This window comes from Episyrphus balteatus, chromosome 1 (assembly GCF_945859705.1).
Source record: "Episyrphus balteatus chromosome 1, idEpiBalt1.1, whole genome shotgun sequence".
NCBI classification, from domain to species: domain Eukaryota; kingdom Metazoa; phylum Arthropoda; class Insecta; order Diptera; family Syrphidae; genus Episyrphus; species Episyrphus balteatus.
Genome location: NC_079134.1, coordinates 126,097,726 through 126,109,789, shown reverse-complemented (window position 1 = coordinate 126,109,789; position 12,064 = coordinate 126,097,726). Strand labels below are relative to the sequence as shown.

At 30.0% G+C, this 12,064-nt stretch overlaps 1 protein-coding gene and 1 non-coding gene across 3 annotated transcripts in view; one reads left to right on the top strand and one right to left on the bottom strand.

Annotated features, from left to right (window-relative positions):
• Positions 1-12,064, top strand: part of LOC129906840 (uncharacterized) — a 182,591-nt gene that overhangs the window by 134,509 nt on the left and 36,018 nt on the right. The gene's annotated exons all lie outside the window — the stretch shown is intronic.
• Trnat-ugu (transfer RNA threonine (anticodon UGU)) lies at positions 8,380-8,451 on the bottom strand. The gene has a single exon. It is a non-coding gene; the product is annotated as a tRNA-Thr (tRNA).

Here is a 12,064-nt window from a genome sequence, read left to right as displayed (position 1 = left end):
CTTTAAAATTTCAATTAGTAGGTAGGTATTAAAATGTGGGCCAATTTTCACTGTAAAATTTTTATATAGAAATTTATGCAAAAAGCATTCTTTTGTTTGTTATAATCGATCAATGATAATTAAATGAGGTTTGTTTGTATCGAATGACCTTGGAAATGTTCAAAATAAGTAGTTGTATGAAGCAATTTAGTTCAGTAACTCAACTGGAATGCATCTTTTGAAATTTTTCAAATGAAGTCGTGTGGTGCATTTAACAAAGTTAAAATGGTAACATAGGTTTAAGATGTCTTTAGACTGTTTTCGATAAAATAATAAATAACTACATTTATTGCACGACAACCACTTGAAAGAGCAAAACTTACAACCATTCATGTGTGCGGGTTATTAATTTTATTGGAAGGGACCTAAAATTTACCACTGAGCCTAAATGGCTAACCAAAGATGCATTTTTTCATGACAATGATACCTACTATTGGAGACTGTCTCATATCAAGCAGTACTACTACACCAAAGGGTCGCACGTACTTGCCTTTATGGTAAAACGTAAAAGAAGCTTAGAATATTAAAACTTTTTATAAACTTCATAAATCATTATTTTGTATCAGGAAAACAAAACCGACTTCTATGGATTTTACCTTAGATTTATAATTTTCTCATCAATTTTATTATACTTGACTGAAAAGGGACCTCACCATCACCAGCATTAAAATACAAAAAGAATCTACAAAATTGGTTCATCCAGTCCAAAGGTATGAGGTAACAAACATAAAAAAAATACTTTTTAGAAGTCGGTTAAAAAATAATTTAAATTTAATTTTATCATTTATTTTATAAGAAATATAAAAAAGTATTAAAAGTTGATTTTAAAATTACGAAAACTCATTTTTAAATTGTTTTAATCTCCAAATGATGTAGGTATTTGTGTTTAAAAATTTTCGAAAATTTTTCAAAAAATAATAAGGTGTGCCAATTATTCCTGGAAATATTGAACAACATCCCGAATTCACTCTTTGTATTTGCGATTCGGCTTTTAATTTCTTGTTCGGCTCCGATTTCGGGACAATACTCCCAAGATGTTGGGAACGCTCTACTTTCTCTACCGGCTACTGTTGAGAACTATTTATTGAAGAGGATAACTGGTTTCCAATGCTGTTCATCTTTAGTTTTCTCGTAGATTTTCAGCCCCAAAATTTCTGCTATTATTTCCTCAAACTCTTCTCCAGTTTTCGTCAAGTCTCCCGTTCTTGGAAACTTGACAATATTCCACTCTTTCGATTCTTTGGGATAGCAAGTTGTCTCAGCTTGTAAAAAAGAGACTTCTGCGGGAATGCCATAATGTCCTCTTGGATAATAGCTATATTTAGCTGGGGAGCCTTTCGGGTTGAGATCATTTGACAAAAGTTGTAGGTTTGGATTGCTTACTTGACAATTTTTGTTTAAAATACCGATTTTTAAAGTTATTTCAAAAATTTGCCAAGTAAACAATCAAAATTTTATTGATACGAATTTGAACCCAAGCTTTAGAACTTGGTACACTTTTATATCTCAATACTTTTTGTGCCAGCATAATTTCAACATAGGATAACTTGGCTCTTTTTTTAACAGTAATGTTTTTGTTCTGATTTCACTACTTTTTGCAAGGTATGGCTGTAGAATTGAAAATCTCTATATTTGATGAAAATTCAGTGAAAATGGGCGGTTGCCACCAGTGGCGTATTGAGGGGGGGGCTCAGGGGGCTCAAGCCCCCCCCAAGCCTGCAAAATCATGTCATTATTTGGCTGATTTCATCATAATCTACATGATTAACTGAGACTTGTTCGTAAATCTTGGAGATCTAGAGGCAGCTCAGATGATCGAGCCCCCTCCAAGTTCTGAAATGGCTGTTTGTGTTTGTTTGAGTAAGAGCCTTAGCTGACGTTGAGGGTTGGGATAATTTTTTCGGATTTTAGTCCAATTCAGAATTCTTCAAATATTTTTTTAGTATTTTGACGTCGAACTACCTACATCACCGTTAAATTTTGCAAAACTTCTTTTGCAATCTCAAAAAGCCGTATTTTATCGTCTTTAGTATATTTACTTTTTTTCAAAAATAATATTTTTCTCAAAGATATTGGAAATAGACATTTTTGATATCTCAAAATCTTAGTGGTCAACATAGCTAATGGTTTTTTTAAGCAAATTCCGGTTTGTGCTTCTGATTTGGATTAAAAAAGGAACATATTATGAAAAAGTATATAATTTCGGACTAGACATCAAAAAGAATTTCATTGAAAACACTGGCACACAAAATAATAAAAGTGTCATGTACCAGGAACCAGACCTATCTTTCTATATGTTTTTGGGCCCGCTGAATCCGAATTTCAAGTCCGTTTTGCCCGTTTACCCTCCAGTTTTGAGAAAAATGTAAAAAAAGGCACAAAACTTCTTTTTTTTGAGTTTTTTGCATTTTACTCAAAACTGGAGGGTGACAGGGGCAAACGGACTTGAAATTCGATTCAGCGTGCCCAAAAACTTTAAGAAAGATAGGTCTGGTTCCTGGTACATGACACTTTTTTTATTTTGTGTGCCGGTGAAATTAGTTTATGAGACTTTCACGTTCTGCATTGGACTTTTTGAGCATTCACTTGTCCATAGGGCAATGATTTGTTCGGCATTTTTTCATTCATTTAGATTTTCTGATCCAATTCAGTTCACTTTGTTTTTGTTCTTGAATTTGATGCCTTTTTCAGTGAATCTGCAAATTTTGGACACAATATTATCGAAACTTATATTTTGATTGTTTTGTAATGTTTATTTGGTGTTAAATTAATACAAAAAGCATAAAACACATGAGTAATGAAATATCATAATTCATCACTGCCTCTGTGTTTGCAACCTCATTGCTTTAAACTCTACCCAACAAATTTTTCTTTGAAAATTTGCAATAATATCGCCCATGTTCTGCATTTCACTTACATACATATTTAATATGTCTCCCATAATGTGACTTCTTCTTATATTTTCTTTTAAATTCTGCTTTTTTTCCATTAAAGTTGCCAATAAAATTGCATCCATGTTCAAAGTAGCAGTAATTTTACTTTAGAAACAAAATAAAATTGGATGATCCTTTAGTTTTGACAGTTCGAAGCATTTTCGAAGTTTTCGAAATCGACCAAAGGTCAATTTCACGTGAAATTGAAAAGTGATTTCAATTCACTCTCGGTCGAATTGCGGAACATGGGCGTTTATATCGAAAAAAGTGATGAGTATAGATCAAAAACTAGACGTCATAGGAATAAAAGTGTTTTTTTTTTAAGATGACTGAACACCTCGCTGTTTGTGTAAAAGGTTTGCGATACAAGATTTAAAAAAAAAAAACACTATTTTGAATGTAAAAAAAAAAGACAGTAGTACGAAATTGTCGAAAGCAGTAAAATGCTACAATACCACTTTCAGTACCGCAGCACAGCGCTTTTCTCTTGATCAAAGAAGAATAAAAATGAGAGAAAAAAAAAATTAAAAAATTTTTTCAGCCCCCCCCAAATTTTTTTCTGGATACGCCACTGGTTGCCACGCCCCCTGACTGAAATTCTAAAACTTTAAATTTTTTTCCTTAGTATAAACTAGCATCTCTACCATTCTACCAAATTTCAAGATTCTACGATAATCAGAAGTGCTCTATAATATTTTATGAAAATTCAGCGGAAATGGGCGGTCGCCACGCCCCCTGGTTGAAATTCTCAGATTTAAATTTTTTTCTTTTGTATAAACTACCAGCTCTACCATTCTACCAAATTTCAAGATTCTACGATAATCAGAAGTGCTCTATAATAATTGATGAAAATTCGGCGAAAATGGGCGGTTACCACGCCCCCTGAATTGAAAATCTCAAATTTTCGATTTTTTCCTTAAGTCCTATCACCATGTAAAATTTCAAATTTGTACGATAGCGGGAAGGTCTCCATAATTTTGATCTGTCAGTGAGTCAGTTACGGTTTTCGCGATTTTTGAAGTCCTTTATCTCAGAAACTACTCATCGTAAGAAGCTGAAATTTTGTGAGGAATTTGGGTTCGGCGAGCTCAACAAATGTAGCGAGTTTGAAATTTCTGGCATCTTTGGTGTGGAAGTTAGAGAGGGGTCGAAAATGGCCTGAGTTGTTTCCTGTAAATAAGGGTGTAGTGCCAAAGTTGCTAGAGAGCTTGGCTGGGCACTACCGTGCCCCTTGATATACCTATAATTATAGTTATAACTACACTCTCTTCTAGGCTTAATTAGATATCCTAAATCTATTGTTGAAAGATCGTGTTTTAAAAAAGTGACCATCACACTTTTACTTTTTTATACCATTAGTGATCATTATCAAATTAAGTGAACTTCACTCAACACTTTGTTGATTGCAGAGCAAACGATCATCTTCCTATTAGAAGAAGACTTTATACTCAACTAGAGGCAAATTATGCGCACATTCCAAGTAGAACAAAAGTGATTGCTTATCGTTTATACAACAACAACAACAAAAACTTTGCCGAAAATTGCTTTAAAGTAATTTGGTCGTCACGCTTAATGACGCTGAACAATAAAATTAGCTGACGAAGACGATAAATGTGGAAAAGAAAAAAAGAAAAAACACTTAAAAACTTGTCATTGCAATCGTGTTCATAAGAGGGTTCATTCTACCATTAAGGTCAAGTTTCTTAGTTTTTTTTTTAATTTTTTTTTTCAGCTCATAGACATAGTAAAAAATATTTAAAATACTTGTTTATCTAGGAATCTTTCAAAACAACTTGTCATTAGGTCAGCAAAATGTTGACTTGTCACTGCGGATTGCATTTGAATAGGTTAATTTTTGGTTTGTTTACATTGAAGTTTAGGTTATCGCTTCCAGTTTGCATACCTGCAATCAGAACTTTAAAAAGTCCTCTAAACTTAAAAAGATGGTAGATTGGCACAGAAATTGGGTTTTTTTCTTAAAGAACCAGCTACTTTCAAGCTTTTTGTTAAAAATCCTGTTACAAGTCATAAATCATAACGCACATGAAAAATTGGTGTTATCAATAAATCAAATAAAAACAAAACATCAATTAGAAAAGTATAAGCCATTAGACCAAATAAAACAGTTCAAGGATGACATACAAAATTACTAAACTTTGTAATGAGTGATTTTACAATTAAAACAAAAATCTGTACATTCAGTGAATTACTTGTTTTAATAAATTTAAATGTTGATACGTACACACAGTATAATCAACAAGGTGTTCAACTTAACCACAAAACTACTATTGCGATGATGTTTTGATTCAAGTATAATTACGTATTTCATAATTTTTGTTACAAACGTAGAAGAAACACTAAAGTAACTTACTTCAACCTCGACCGTTACGCTTAGCTTATTACTTCAGTGATGATGACTAATATTTAGGTTAGAAGTTACCAAATTGTACCAAGTTATGGTTGTAAACATTAAGATTTGTTTATGTTCATTGTTGTGATACATTACTGGTTTTATATAGAAATTGACTCAATTAAGTTACTTTTGAATTACTTGTAGGTATAGGTATTGAAACCACAGAATATTTCTTTATGTAGGTATGTATTGTATGTGCATACCTACTCAACTAAAATATTTTGATTAAATGTATCTTGCTAACAATAATTATGAACAAAATTTAAAAAAATGTCAACAGTAAAAAGGAAAAAAAAATTGAAGTAGTCCAGAATAACAAGGTCATTATGACGAACCATCATAAATTTCACATTTTATTTCAGAAAGATTTCACAATTACAAAAAGTATTATTTCGTATCTTTTGTTTGTAGAATGGCAATAAGAAAAATAAAGAAGACAAAGCCAAGGTCATGGATCATGAAATAAAATTTAATGCAATGTTAAGATCAAGATGGCAGTAGTTCATTCAGATTTCGAAATTCGCGAGTGGAAGAAAAACCTCATTTCTTCAGCCTGTCTCAAAAAAAGGCGAATCTTCTTCACCCTACAAGATAGAGTTCGGCATCAAGCTCTCTTATCGAAAATTTATGCATTTGGAATCGATGATTCCCTTCTTTGTTGGATTAGAAGTTACCTTGCACCGTTCAATACAAATCATATTGGACGGGTTCAAGTCTGAAACCCACTTAATAAACGCTGGTGTACCGCAGGGCTCCGTTCTTTTTCGGTCTCTTTTTATAAATAAATTATGCGAAAAGAAGAGTTAACTACCGAATGAATTCTATCTCCTGCCTGAATCTTCTAATCCTTTTAACTGTTATGCTTATTAGGGTGGGTCAAAAAAATCGAAATTCTTTTTTTTTTTGATTTGGTAGGTACTCCGAAAAATCGATTGCTAGACACCTCTAGAATATACACACCAAATATGAGCTCTTAATATTAATGGAAAGGTCCTCCGCTTCGCAATTTTCCATTTTTACATCAAGCTTCTACTAAAAAAAAATCATTTTTTTTTTTAAATCGATTTTTTAGCAAATGTCTTCACATATTCTTGTAGGAAATTGAACGCTCTACAAAAAAGGCCTCAAACACATTTTTCGTTTATCTAACCGTTTAATAGATATTTGAGGTCCAAAAATCAAGAAAATCTTTAAAAATTCGTTTTTTTGTTCTAAATTTTGTAACAAATTGAAAAATTATAATCATCAAACGCGCAAGACATATTCTTGTAGGAAATAAATTGTTCCACAAAAAAGGTCTTAGTAACTTTTTTCATTAATCTAACCATTCTAAAGATATTCGACGTCAAATTAAAAAAAAAATATAAAAACATTTTATACTTTTAAAAATTTTCTAATTCACTGAAAATTCATTATTTTCAAATTAACAAGATATATTCTTGTAGGGGCTTAAAAGTTCTATACAAAATTCCTCAGAATCAAATTGATTGCTTTAACCGTTTAAAAGATATTCGTATTTTTTTACAGTTCTAAACAGAGGAGTACTTGTTTTTTTTTTTTCCCTAATATTTAAAACTAGATGCGAGGTCCTTGGGCTAAACGGTGCACCATATAATGGAAGTTTTGATCGGTTTTGCACATTGTGTAACCTAAAATCCAAAGAGGACTGCTTTCACTTTATTGGAGTGTGCCCAATTTATGCAGTACAAAGAAAACAATATTTAGGAGCTAAATATTTAACGGTGCAAGAAACAGTGGATTTGCTAAATGGCCCGAACTGGAAAAATCTTTATTTATTCTTAAAGAGTGCATATAAATATAGAATGTTATTGATAACTGAATTTGATTAAAACAAAATTGTAATGCAAACTTATTAAACCAAAAAAAAAAAAAAAAAAAAAAAAAAAATTGTTAAAATATTATTGCCAACTGAGCTGACGGCAATGCCATAGCTTATAATTCATTTTTATAATAATCATGTAATTACTTTATGAAATCAATAAATGAATTACTTACTTACTTACTTACTTACTTGTTTTTTTTTGAAAATATTTTTGTATTATGCTCAAGCACCAAATTGGGTGTAGATTTTATGGGCTGAATATCAAAGTACAACATTTTTTCACCGTTTTTTAGAGTTCCAAGACCGTTTTAAGCTACATTTTGTGATTTGAAAACAGTTTTATTGTTCTATTTATGCTGAATCAAATAAGCGTTTATTCATTAAAATCAGTTATAGAAATTGTTTAAGTTATGGTTATGTTATGGTTATGGTATAGGTACTAACAACTTCCAAATTTCAACGTCCATAACAATTAATTTAAAAATTGAGCACATTTTTTTTCATTAAGCTTCTAAAAATAAAAAAATATTAATAACACTGTGCATGTGAATATTACAATCTTTTAAAGATAGATTCCATGCCTTGCCTCTAAATTCCATTCAAAACAAAATCATTGATATTGATTGAATCGATTGTGAATAAATAATATTTTAATTACTTTCTGTCATAAACTTTAGCATTTAAATAATACATATTTCTTCATTATTTAATCTTAGAAGCAACGTCATCTAGAATTAACCTATACACATAAGACATAACAAACAAATTATGATGCCGACAAATCGAGACCCAAGTAAACTTACTTACGATTACGAATAACATCTGTGATGATTACATTTCAAAATGTTTAACATTCAAATGGCACTCCTATATTATTTATTACAGAGCAGATAGAATTAAAGTTAACCTATGTACTTACATTGTTTGAAAAATAAATTTAACATAATTATAAAACATTTGTACCTACATTTTTTAATCGAATTATCGAAGAATGAATCACAACAGAGAATGGCACACTATTGATCTTTTTTTAGAGGACAAACTCCACAAAATTTCATCTCTTACATAAAAATAAAAAATATCTTTTCTATAACTTCGATAGAACATACCTACTCTGTAAATTTTGTAGGCAAAATAAAAAAAAAGTACGTTGCCTCCTGTGAGGATTGAACTCACGACCCCTGGTTTACAAGACCAGTGCTCTGCCACTGAGCTAAAGAGGCTGGCGGAATTTGTTTAGTCTAAACACAAAGTGATTATTTTTTTATTTTTATTATATATACCTTATTCTAACAATTCAAAATGATGTAGTATACATACGTTCATAATAACGATTAATTAATTGACAAATAAAGAATTAGAAATTATTAATAAAAATATCTTAAAATAACTTGCTAATAAAAAAGATAAAAACAACTGCTTAATTTGCCTACAAATGGTTCTAAAAACTTGTACCGATAAAAAATTTACCTATTCTTTTGTTTTTATTTTGTTTTGTTTTGCAATAAGAATAAACAAAACTTTAGGCTCAAACTTTAAAGAATTTTACCTTGAACTATAATAATAAAGTATAAATGCCGCCATATATTTAATTATATGCACGAAAGAATTTATTCCCAAACATTTATTTTATTTTTATAGACAGTTTGCTATTTAAAATTTTAATCATTTCTTTGTTTAGAAACAACACTTTATGTCGTCTGATTAGGTACATACGTTTGTTTTAATTGTAAATTTAATTTGGTAAGAGATTCTGCTTAAGCTTTTTAGTGCATTACACCTTTGAATATGCTTTTTGCATTGTCGAGTCTATAAAGAATTGGGTTCATTTGAAATTTAATAGGTTTTAATGGGATTTTTCGTTTGCCAAAGGCACCATTATTACGCTTAATTAGTCCAGTGCATTTATGATGTTCATATACGGGCTACCCAGCAGTTTGTACGACCCCAAATTTTGTTTGCTCATTTGTTAGAGAATTAGGTGAATATCATAACCCTAATTTTTCGCACTCGTGAAATTCACCTTTTGGCGGCCATCTTGGATTTTAGTTTTTATTAAATATATCGACTTGTGTTCATCCTAGGTAAAAGTTTGTTATAGAAAAACCAGAGACAATTAAATTTCGCGTGTTTTATGTTAAGAACAATTTTTCGATATTCTAAATATTAAAAAAGGAAAAAATGATATTCACCAAATCGAATGAGCAAACAAAATTTGGAGGTGGTACAAACTGCTGGGTCAAATTATAAATGCACTGGACTATTATGTCGAAATACTTAAGACGTAATTTACTCATTTTCGCTTCGTTCTCGACTTATAACAGTTTTTATGATTTTCTATGCTGTTTTTTTGAGTAGTTCTGTTTTTCTAAATTTAAACATATTTTATTCAAGCAACTCTTTTCCGGCACATTTTAAGATTTTCCCGGAATTTTTAGTCAAATAGGGTTTGAATAGCTTTTGAGTGTTCAGAATTTAAAATGACTCTGCTTTTCACAGTGCAATATAACCACAACAAAATTTCTAAAAAGTTACAATTTAATCTATCCATTTTATTTAACCATTTTTTTTTTTAATTCGTTAATAAAAATGGGAAACAAAACTGAAAACATACGAAAACATTATTCATTAAGTTTCGTTTTTCGTATATATAATTGCAGTTAGGCTGTTGTTTTCCGTCAAAGATTCTAATATTATAATGCTCATTGAGATTTTTTATTACCTATTGTTTTTCAAAAAAAAAAAAAATTTTTTTTTTTTAATTTGAACAAATAGATGTTTCTAATTTTTCTAACGCATTCCACGACACATAATTTTCATTTAAAAATAGTCTTTTAGTGTTTGGCCATAGTCCTCAATTATGGACACAAGCCAAAATGTTCATAAGGTCATAATAACAAGGCCAATAAATTTTTTCTGACTTCGGATTCAAAATCAGCACCCAAAAAAACACTCAGAAAAATATATTTTGGTTCTTGTGCCAAAAAAAAGTTTAATTTTTTTTACCAGTATTATATTATTGTATCCTACCAAAATATTAAATTCGTCAGGTTATAACTGAAATAGTTTTGGACCTACAAGAAAACTTAGTATACCAAAATGTAGGAAATTTAGAGTTGTATCAATGTTATAATAAGAACTTTGTCGCTCAGATGAACCTAAACTGAAAAAAAAAAAAAATGTAAAACTCACCATCATCTCTGAAAATTTTACATATTTTCTCCAATAACTTTTTATAGATAAATCCGTTCTACGATAAATAGGAACCGAGAAAATCACAAAAACGCATTTTTTCAAAATGGCGGTCAAACCACACGTTTTTGGTACGAAAAAAATAATTTTGTATGTTCGTCTCAATGCGCCTCTTTATGTGAAATATCTAATTCAAATCCTTTCCAAAAATTCTCAGATGATCCATTTCCATCTCCCTGTTTCCTGTACTAAAACAACTTTGCCAAAAAATAGTTCTGGAGTATTGACGCACGATAGCTATTTAATGTACCTATACCAAGTTTCAAATAAGGTAATATTGCTATACCTACACAATTAAAATTAGACTTATTCTGTGTGCTGAGAGTGTAATTATAAAAGAAGACGCAAGTAATAATAATAAACAGCTTCAGGTTAAGATCTCTATCCCAGAAAATAAATATGAGATTGAGATGCTCTAACGACATACATAATTTTTTTTAGGATTACAAATTTGAATAAAAAACAATGAATCAACAACTAATTGATAAATAGGTGTATGATGGTATATTTCGATATTCAAAATAAATTTCAAATAACTTTTTCAAGATAAGATCATTCAAATCATTAACCACTATGAATAAAAACAAAAACAAAAAATATTCAAAAGAATTATTAAAAACGTTTATAGTAGGTAATTTAATAAATTTTGCGTTGTTGTCACATTTGAAATTTGAATAGATAACAAAAAATCATGTCTTAGCAATTTACCTTTTTTGACCTAATCAACTCGATTTAACAGTTAATGTGCCTAATTCTCTTAATGAGTGTCATTAGTCTTTTGTTAAGTAAAACTAAATTTAAGATATTTTTTTTTATTTGTTTCTTGCCGGTTTGTTAAAAAAAATCAAGTTTTTTATATTCTTTGTCAAAACAATAAAAGATCCGTTAATTCATTCGTAAAGAAGTATGAATTTGTAACATTTTGTGGGAATTTCCCCAATTTATTCCAAAAAAATTATTGATAACAAGTTTGAAATTTGAACTGAATTGATCAGAAGATATTTGAACTTCAAGGTTATTAGTTGAAAGATCTTAGGATCTGGGCTTGGTTGCTAAAATTGGCTAAAAAGACTTCAAATATTTCTCACAATTTTTTTTTAATAGCCGATTCTTATCGACTTGTCTTTAATATTTAATTTCATGCATACTGCTCACGTGCAAAACTGTAAAAAAAAAAAAAAAAAACTAAATAGTACCCACCCTAATAAAAAAAAAAAACGGCGCAAAATTTATTATAACGTTTAACAAAAGAAAAAATTAAATTTATAAAGATAAAGAACAAAACAAAAATGCATAATTCTGCCTTTACCTTTATCACCCTTCGTTTTGCTTGAGTGAATATTTCCAACAACATGTTGCACTTGAATTTATTATATATTTTTTCTTCTTTAATTCTTTCATTATTAGTTTTTTGTTTTGTTTTTGATGGGAAATTCACTTCCCTTGGGAATTGCATACAAAAAACAGATAATAAACTGCAAACATGCTCTTCTAGACCACACCTTCATCTTTCAAGTTTTTGGCTCCCACAGAACATCAGACATTATAATAAATGTACCTAGGTATAGTAGGTACATCATCCAG